The sequence below is a fragment of the Lycium barbarum genome, chromosome 10, assembly GCF_019175385.1.
Source record: "Lycium barbarum isolate Lr01 chromosome 10, ASM1917538v2, whole genome shotgun sequence".
In the NCBI taxonomy this organism is placed as follows: domain Eukaryota; kingdom Viridiplantae; phylum Streptophyta; class Magnoliopsida; order Solanales; family Solanaceae; genus Lycium; species Lycium barbarum.
The window spans coordinates 36,142,795-36,153,897 of record NC_083346.1 but is presented as its reverse complement, the minus strand read 5'-3'; positions in this window follow the sequence as shown (position 1 = coordinate 36,153,897).

Sequence of the window (11,103 nt, the reverse complement as noted above, 5' to 3'; positions counted from 1 at the left end):
TTGAGATTAAAGATTTGTTTTCAAAATCTATCAAAATTTTATGGCCAAACAATTCAAATCTTCAAAATATGCTTCCAAAATCTTCAAAAAGCAGACAAATTCGTCCCTTATATTTTAGTTTTACTTTTTTGTACTTACATGTAGAAAAAACAATATCATCATATATTAAGGTGTTATGATCTAATTATCATAATTATCCTTCATTTTCTCTTCTCTTCACCTTCTAATTTCTCATGATATCAAAGCATGCAGAAATTTCGGAATCAAATTTCACCTCCACCTATTATTAAAAAGAATATTTACATGTTTAGCCATGAAAAAATGAATGAGGCCGCACGTGAAGAGGCGTGTTGAGAATATAACTAAATAAATAAAGTGTGTTCTCTCTAACAGTTTAAGCTTTTAGATGAGAAGGTAAAACACGTTGTTCAGAATATATAACTAAATAAATATAGTGTGTACTCTCTAACAGCTTAGGCTTTATATGAGCTGGTCACACACTTTGACACTTCCCGTAGTTTTTTTGCTCTTAAAATAATAAAATTATAAAATACTAACACTAAATGAGATTCCTTGAATGAAAAAGGTCCAAATTGCCCCTGAATTTTGTCAAACCGTCCAAATTTCTCCATCAATAATTGGGATCAGATCTACCTTGTCATTACGAAAATGGCTAGAATTGTCCTCATTTATTAACACTAGAAAATTTTTAATACAACGGCTTTTTACAAGAAAAATGATCGAATTTGTCATTGGATTATGCAAAATAATTCAGATTTTTCCTTGAATTTAGCAAAAAAAAATCAAGAATTTATCGTATATTTTTCTCAGTCGCCATCTTACATCCCTCTAATTTAATTACCACCAGAACAATCGAATCTCTCTGCTCTCAGATACACCGTTTTTACTCTACCAACCCCTCTCACGTCTACAACATTCACAAAAATCACCTTATTCAGATGAACTAATCTTTCAGTCATTATTTTTCCTCTATTGAAAGACCACCAACTCTTAACCATTATAACTCCACTTTGACTGTCATAATATTATTGCAAATGATTGAGAAGTTGAATTTCCGTACCTTAGTTTATTTTAGTGTCACGCCCCGAACCATGGCCTGGGCGTAACACAGCACTCGGTGCCTGTCTGCATTTGACCGAGCGAACCAACTGGCTGGCTGAATCAACATGTGATATCAAACATACTAAATGCGAGAATAACACTAACACATACTGAGCTACTAAAAGTCTGACTGAAATATCATAAATGCGGAAATACTGAATAAGTCTGAATAAGTAGACGACAAGGCTAACACCAAAAGCTGCTAAACATCTGACTGACTGAACTATAGTCTACGAAGCCTCTAAAAAGTATTGAACTACTAACTATTTACCGAGACAAGGCCCCCGGCATACCTCACTGACCGAACTACTATAAAGACTGAAAGTATGATAACGCCTCGAGGGAACTGGGGCTCACTAAGCAGCTGATACGAGAAGGTCCTAGCAAGAAGAATCTTCAACCTATAAATCGTTACCTGCATCGCGAGATGCAGGCCCCGGGCAAAAAGGACGTCAACACATTTGAATTGCACTGGTATGTAAAGCAACTGAAAGAAAGAATTGTAAATACTGAAACTGAAACTGAACTCATAACTGGTAACTGATAACTGAAATAAGGAACTAAAGATATGAATACTCCTTGTTCTGAATGAGGAACCACCTATTTATCTGAGTAAATAATCTGCGGCCTCAGGCCTAATATATATGTGCACAAGTTGCGGCCTCAAGCCTAAGTATACATATACATAACTGCGGCCTTAGTCCCAATAACACAGGTGTTCATCATTAAGCAATTTACATAAAAGAACTCAGAATCATGCTGAAAGATACAACACTGACATGCTAGGCAATGATTCACTCATACATGTATTCATGAACTGATTATGAGAACTGAAACTTTAACTATTTATAAACATACTGAGTATTCTAGACTGAGACTCATGGGTATCAAACACAAGTCTATATTGATTACGTACTGAGCTCATAACATTCAGAATGAAAGCCATTAATGAACTGTGAAACTAGAGAATAGAAGTTTTGAAACTATTCAAGGAACTAAGCTTAACTATATTTCTGAGGTAATTGGTAACGTTGTAAACGAACGTGGCGTAGGGAGAATCATTAACATTCCCAAACGTAGAAAGTTAGCCTCACATACCTTAATTCCATCCTTTGAGCGTAATACAATGTTGGTCAACCCTTTCAACTTTAATCTATAGCAACACAAGTCAAAGGGATTTCATATTAGCAATAATATCCATGCTTTGGTCACCTAAGCATTTTATCAAACACTTAGTGGGCATAAAGCTCCACAACCTTCATTAATGGTGTTTTCTTCACTCAATTCGCATTCTATTGCTTCTAGGTGATTCTACAATCTCAATTTGATGAAAGTAACATCATTCTTCATCACCCATATGACTACAACAATCCTAAGTTAATAATCCAAAACCCATTAATAATCCAAAACCCTAGTATAGTTCATATAATACTCTCTATCAAACCCATTTACTATTCTCCCAAGAACTCATCAATTCACAACTATAAGTGATTAGAGAGTCGTAGTATTACCTTTTTGAAGTTCAATCCTCTTAAATTCGGATTCTAGGGTTCTTTTGTCCAAGACGAAGATTCAATCGATGATCTATGGAATAGATGGGGATTATAGCGTTAATCTTTGTTATATTGATGTAATAATCAATAGGGTTTGAGTAGGAACTCACCTTGGAAGCTTTGTGGAAGTCCTAGGGTGTTTTCTCTCCAAAACGATGGTTTAGAAGTAAGTGGGAAAAGTTTTCGGAGTTGGGTACATATAAGATTTGAAAGAAAAGGTGGTTTCAGGCATAATTTGGCCCGGTGCGTCGCCCAAGGTGGTGCACTAGGCCTATATTACAGGACCTGATGAAAATTACATTTTTATGTGATTTTGGATTGGCACGGCGCCTGGGGTGACGCCCTAGGCTATTTCTGACAGCATTCAGTAAAATGGGCATAACTGCTAGAACAAAGCTCCGTTTGGACTCCACAATATACCATTGGAAAACTTAGCCGATTCTATCGAATCTTAAGCGCCTTAGTATTAGCCATCTTGAGACGATCATATCTCCCTGACTCGATCTCTGATAGGCCTATTCCTTATATGGTTGAAAAGGTATTTCTATGTACTACAACTTTCATTAAGGATACTTTCTCAAATTCCCAACTAATCAAGGGGTTATGGTTTCCCGAAGTAGGCGTGTCAACCATTTTCGGAAAACGTTTAACCTTCAGTTTTTCCACTAAAACTCTAACGATGCGTGTCTAACCTTAGTTCTAAGATACGGGGTGTAACATTTAGTATTAGGAGGTCAATATGAAACATTAACATGGTTATTGATGATCAGAGAAAGATTAGTGATGGTTTTATATAGACGAAGTTCTAATAGATGTGGAAATTCGATTTGGTGATGCAATTATTCATTATTTAAGTTCCATTTGGATTGATTTGAAGGCTGAATATAATTAACTTGAGCTTGGGGAATAGAGACCTAGCATTAGAGGTACTGAATGTTAAAGATGACGATTGTGCCGCTAGTAGCTAGAATAACGACCATGTTGTTTAACGTTCATGGGCAATACGTATTAAAAGTTTGTCCTTATTCAATAATGGCAAAATCTATCTCATTTTGCTAATTACAAGCGTAGATCTGACCTCAACTATTAATAAAGGGCACATTTAAAACAGTCAGTGAAAATTTGACCCTTTTTCTCTATAAATTAAGAAAGGAAGACAAAGGTAAAGAAAGTAGCGAAAACTTTTTCATTTGTATTTTGTTTGAAAATCATTAAATATATAAATGTCATAAAAGACATGTATGAAGGAGCCTTTACAAGCATGAAAATAAGGGTAGGTGATACGAAGGAGTTTTTCATAATAGTGGCTTACACTAGGGATCGACATTAAGTCCCTACTTGTTTATCGTAATTATGGATGAGCTAAACAACACAATATAAGAGGAGGTCCCGTGGTGTATAATATTTGTTGATGATATTGTGTTAATTGAAGAAACTAGCGAAGGTATCAACCAAAATCTTGAATTATGGAGAAGCGTGTTAGAGAGTAAGGATTTTTGGGTAAATAGAAGTAAGACTAAATACGTGCATTCTATGTTTAGTCAGCATGGGAGGAGAGAAGTTGAGGTGAGACTAGATTGGATTGGATTACAGTGCCAAAATGTAAACAATTTAGATATCTAAGCTCGTTGTTTCAAGAGAATGGAATGATAAATGAAGATGTTGCTCATACTATTAAAACTGGATGGTTGATATCAAGAAGTGCTATCGGGGTGTTATGTGATAGAAGGATACCTACTGTAACACCTCGTGCCTTCGGGCTAAGGTTTGACTCGTAAGATAATGATATAATGGAACCAAGATGGGAGGTGTAGAGAGTGTTTTGAAACCTAATCAGGTCATAAGAAGAGTCTTAGGACAAAGCAAAGTCAGAAGCTACCTTACGGAGCATGTTTTAAAGTTAGTTTGCACCAGGTCTCACTTCAAGCGAGTATTTGGGAAAATATAATTATGAATTTGGGAAAACTTCCTTAACTTAAGTTGTAGCTCTTTGAAATACCTTTCCAATGGTATATTGTGGAGGTCAAATGGACATTTGTACAAAAAGTTATGTTTGTTTTACTAAACATTATTCTGCCGACTCCGGCAGAATTTACGGTCCGTAAAACGGGTCACAAAACATTGTACGGGCCATAAAATTGGGCGGTAAAAATGCACAAAATTTCCAGAACAGTTTTATGGATTTATGGTCCATAAATCTGATTTACGGGCTGTAAAATAGGCCTAAAGTGAGCGTAAAACAAGCCTGACAACAACTTTAAAACTTCATTTTTTTTGGCTTTTTCACTTCATTCTTCACATCCTCAAGCCCTAGAACAATTGTTCTCTCTTCTACTCTTCCTCATACATCAACGTAAGTCCCTCCTATGTATTCCTAAGTGAATTAATGATTATACATGAATTCTAAGTGAAATCCCATGTTACCAACCTACGGCTTTCAAGAAAACCCTTCTCAAAGGTTCAAGTGAAGGTTTTTGAGATTCTTCTTCAAAGTTTAATTCTTCTTCAGGTGTTTTGGAGTGATTAAGGTATTTAGGGTTTCTATCCACGTGTGGAAACGTCATTGTTCTTCCCCACGCCACGTTTATCCATGAAAACACGCAGTTCCATAAACCTAGGGTTTCTATTATAAATTCATGATAACCCTAAGTTACAAGTATCATGTTATACCATGTTAGTATTATTATTCGTCATTGTATTCTTATATTCCATTTTGTTTATTGGGAATCCGTCTATAATCCATGAATACCCATGATTTGTATTCCACAGGTTCTTAAATACAACATATGAACTATTATGCTTATTTTCATGAAAATCTACATGCTTTTCATGTTTTCATACAAGTTATAATATATACTTATATTCATGCTATATTATGCTTATGAATCATGTTTACAAGCAATGTTTATGAATCAAGTTTACAAGTTATGCTTACAAGCCATGTTATATAGACGATTGGCCAAATGCCAACTATATCCATGTCCATGTTTTTTGGAGTTGCATATGTTTACTAAGAAGGCTCAGATACCCTGAAACTACGTATGCCAACGTAGGGAAGGGTCGATATGCCCAGATTAGGACGACACCTTCAGACAGTTGAATTGGTTCCATTTTCATGTCATGCTCATGTCTCATACCCTGGCAAGGTATGGGATTGCTTTGCTGGTCGGACCAGGTTGCAGACTCCGCGCTTCGCATGGTGATTCCATGTTGTCGGTTATACTAAGGCTCTCCCACAGATATATAAATATATATGTACCCAAAATGGTTTACTCATGTTACATTATACCCATGTCAAATGATACTCATATTCATGTATAGATTACAGTTTCAGTTTCAGTTTCAGTTCTATCATTTCATGTGCCATGTTATTTCATTCAGTTGCTTTACATACCAGTACAATTTAAATGTACTGACGTCCCCTTTTATTTGGCGGGGGGCCTGCATTTCACGATGCAAGTTTACAAGATGACGGATCAGCTCTTTAGGATTGTGCCTGTATCATCTATTGGTGAGCCCCATTCCATTCGGGGTGTTATCCTTACTTTACTTTTATGTTAGTTATGCAGTTAAGGCCTTGTCCCAGTAAACAGTTTAGTTGTTAGACTCCTGTCAAAGGTTTCATAGACTAGTCAGTATGACATGTCAGATGTTAGTTGAGTTAGCCTCATTGGCTACCTTATCATATTTCCGCGTTCATGATATATTTATATATATATATATATATATATATATTAGTTTTAGACTTATGATTATTGAATTCCATGTTTTTCACAAACCATGCATATTTATATTGTATTCCACACTAGTTCATGCGCCATGTTGATTCAGCAAGCCATGTAGTTCGCTCAGTCGCATACAGTCAGGCACCGAGTGTCGTGTTACGCCCAGGCCATGGTCGGGGCATGACACCTACCAAAGTGAAAGGTAAGTTCTATAGAACAAGTATAAGACCGACTATATTATATGGTAGTAAATGTTAGTCTGCTAAAGTCCAACATATCAAAAAGATGAGTGTTGCAGGGATGTAGATGATAAGATGGATATTCGGCCATACCATATTAGATAAGATTAAAAATGACCACATTGAATTCGCCAGAAGGTGCAAGTAGCACACATTGAGGATAAAATGTGAAAGGCCGCTTGAGGTGGTTTGGACATGTTATGCGTCAACCTATAGATGCACCGATTCATAGGTGTGAAACTATGAAAAGTGAAGGTGTTAAAAGGGGATGGGGTAGACCTAAAATTACATGGAGAAAATTGGTCTCAAAAGACATGCAAATGCTCGGTATCAATACAAACTTAGCTAACGATAAAGCACAATCGAAGAAAAAATCCATATACGTGATAGCTACTAGTTGAGGATAGGTTTTAGACTCGTATGTAACTTTTTTTTTTTCAAATGAAAATATTTTATTTATGTTAGAAATTAGTAACAGGTACAAGAATACTGTACCTGTTAACAGTAGCGAAAAATTCACAGAACCTTTGTTGAAGAATTGCTCCAAGACAGTTCTACCCCACTGGGAAATAAAACACTGATATCCACAAACTAAATGTCTTTTTCTCTTTTTCTGTGTGTTTTTCTTTCTGAGGAAGAATCATGTTTCTCTGTTGGAAGAGAGGTATATATGAAAAGAAAGGAGATAAAAAGGAACCGTTCACTACTGAGCCACAACTCCCACGTTGAAAGAAAAGAAACGCGTGGTAGTCTTTTGCAATACTTTTTTCTTTTTAACTTCCTAGATAACCTCTCTTAAGTTTATCTCTTCTAAATGGGCCGGGTCGGGTGACCCCACATGACCCAACTCAATATCCAACATCTCCCACTTCGCACATGGTGGACTAGACCAAAATCAGTACCATGGCCATAATACACATAAGTCATACTGGCAAATAGTTCGTGTGACCTGGGAGCATCAAGAGCTATACCTATTAAGGTTTTACAAGAGCTCCACATAGGAATTCAATCACATGCAGAAAGAATTCACTACTAACACAATAATCTTATTACTCGCAATACCCCAGACATCATCCGCTACACCAGTAGCTAGTTACCTGATCCCTCATCCTCTAAAGAGGTGAACTCGAGTTCTTGTTTAAATTTATATCCATAATTACACTTGACACCCTCATGGTAAGTGTAACGATCGGCTTGTGAATACAAGTTAAATTAATAATTTTAATTGTCTTCCCTTTCTACTCGAATCTACCTGTTCCAAATCGACTGCTTTCCTAGACATGCACTGCATCACTGAATCACTCATGGCTATTAGTAACATGATAAAGTAGAAATACTTATTGAAACTTCAACAAACAGTCAAAGTGTATTCCATTGAAAAGTAATGTAACTTTTCGGGGTCTCACACAATGAAGAAGCAGGGATCTTTTCTCCCATTAACCCATTGGTCGTTTAGCACGCATGGTATGAAACACGTGCTACGGTGTTCTCACCTTATAGTGGCGCATGCATCTCATTCATTTACTCATTTAACACCGTACAGATCTTGATCTAGACATCTCCAATGTCTAACTCGAGCTTCTCTCTTCAATGATCCTCATATCCATCTTCTTAGAGAAACTCATATCTGGCTTACAAAATAAGTCATAACATGGCAGTGGAACTCATCTCTTCACGTTCCTCAATGTAAGAGGCAATTGCTCGTGTGAGAGAGTCAATCTCGCGACTTGTTCGACACACTTTATCGATAAAACTACATCATCACATGCATATCAAATATGATCATAAATTCAAGAGTCAAATATTAATGAAAGTATTATAACAACCAAGTCATTTTACAATACAGAAATATGATCATATCCTACGCAAACCTAAAGCCATAACATGTTTCTCAAACAGGTCTCTAGATATCACATTTGTAAAAGGATCACCTATCATGTCTCGCGTAGGTATGTATTGTAAATTTACTTCTCCGCTTGCTACTGTGTCTTTTACAAAGTTATGCTTGTTTTCAATGTGTTTGATTTTGTTGTGATACTTAGGATCCTTTTGTATGCAGTAGCCACTTAAATATCACAATGTAAAATCATTGTTCCATGAGAACTCTTTGCTATGCCCTAATGCTCAAAGAATCTTTTTAACCAAACAACTTCTTGTACTGCAGATGCACAAGCCACAAACTCAGTTTCCATAGTTGAAAGAGCCATGCAAGTTTGTTTCTTACTTTTCCATGAAATAGCACCACCATTAAGTAAGAAAGCATAGTCGGATGTCGATTTTCTATCGTTCTGATCACCACCCCAATCAACATTTGTATACCCTCTCAAGTGTAAATAATTTCCACTATAACATAGTGAATAATCAACAGTTCCTTCCAGGTATCGAAAGATCCTCTTCACAGCTTTCTAATGATCTCTTCCAGGATTGGACTGATACCTGCTAACCATACCTACAACATAACAAATGTCCAGACGAGTACACATCATAGCATACATCAAGCTCCCGACAACACTTGAATATGGAACTCGAGACATGTCTTCCTTTTCTGTTTCAGTCTTTGGAAACATTTCAAGGCTTAAAGTATCACCTCTCATTATAGGAGTATCCATGGGTTTGCAACTATTTATATGAAAGTGTTCCAAAATTTTCTTTATATAATTTTCTTGAGATAGACCCAAAAACTTCTTAGAATAATCTCTTTGGTTCTTAACACCCAATATATAATCTGCTTCATCGATATCTTTCATGTCAAATGACTTTGAAAGCCATGACTTGATAGTTTTCATATACTCCAAATTATTTCCAACTAATAAAATATCATTCACGTAAAGGGAAAGAATTACAAACATTCTATTAGACTTCTTCACATAGATGCAATGGTCTTCATCGATCATGGTGAAATCATATGAAATCACCTCCTTGTGAAATCTCAAATACCACAGCCTTGAAGACTTCTTCAGGCCATAGATAGATCTTTTTAGTTTGCAGAAGACTTTCTTTTCTTGGCCTTTCACGACGAAACCTACAGGTTGCTCCATGTAAATTTCCTCGTTTAGTTCTCCATTGAGAAAAGCTGTCTTCACGTCCATTTGGTGTAACTCTAGATCCAAACGTGCAACAATAGCCAAAAGTAAGAGAATTGAGGTAAACTTCACAACTGATGAAAAGGTTTCCTTATAATCTATTCCAGCTTGTTGGGTAAAACCTTTTGTGAACAATCGTGCCTTGTATCTTTCTATTGACCCATCCGCTTTGCATTTAACTTTGAGAAACCATTTGTTCCTAATAGCTCTACGCCCAAAAGGAAGGTCAGCCATATCCCAGACTTTGTTGGTTCTTATGGACCCCAATTGTTCTTTCATTGCTTTCATCCATTTATCTTTTCCAGGACTTGCCAAAGCCTCAGTCACAGATTAGGCTCATCTAATTCTGTGGGAGATACCAAGAAAAAATAATCTGCTATCTCATAAGAGCATTTAGGTACACCTTTTTTGGTACTCTTATGTTGTTGAAATTCAGATTCCTCTAAAGGATTTTGGGATTCAAAACTCCCACTTGGATCAGAAACCGATCCTTGATCTATTTGATTATCAAACATGTCTGAAGACATTGTCTGATCATCTGAATTCAACATTTTGTAAAAAGGCTCTCCTTCCTTTATTTCGCCCTTTTTTGGAAAATCATTTTTTAGAAATGTGACATCTCGTGATTCAATTTCAGTAATACTTCCATCTTCTAATTCACCAATGAACACATACCCTTTGGAGTGTTCGAAGTATCTTATAAAGATACATTTCTTCCCTTTTGGACTTAGTTTTCCGAACTTTCCAGAATGATCTTTTGCATAAGCAACACAACCCTAAGGTCATAGATTATTCAGGTTTGGCTTATGACCAATCCATAGCTCATCGGGAGTAGAAATAACTAATTTAGAAGGCACTTTATTCAATATATAGGCCGCAGTCAATAACACATATATCCATAAAGAGATAGTTAAATTTGCTTGCGCCATCATTGACCTTGTCATGTCCAATAATGTTTTATTCCTCTTTTCTACTACATCATTCTGTTGAGGTGTTTAAGGAATAGTTAACTGTCTAGTAATGCCTTTTTCATACATAATTCTTCAAACTATTTTGATAAATATTCACAGCCTCTATCGGTTCTTAAAGTCTTTGTACTTTTATCTAATTGATTCTCAACTTCATTCATATATCTTCTAAAGCATTCAAGTGCTTCAGATTTCTGAGAAATCAATTAGACATAACCAAAGCGCATGAAATCGTCAATAAATGTAATGAAATATAAAGCACTAGACCTTGCCCTTACATTCATAGGACCACAAATATCAGAATGGATTATCTACAATGGGGAATCAACTCTCTTAGCCTTCCCAAATGGTTTACGTGTAATCTTTCCGGCAAGACAATTTTCACAAGTGGGCATTTCAATTTTGGAGAAAGG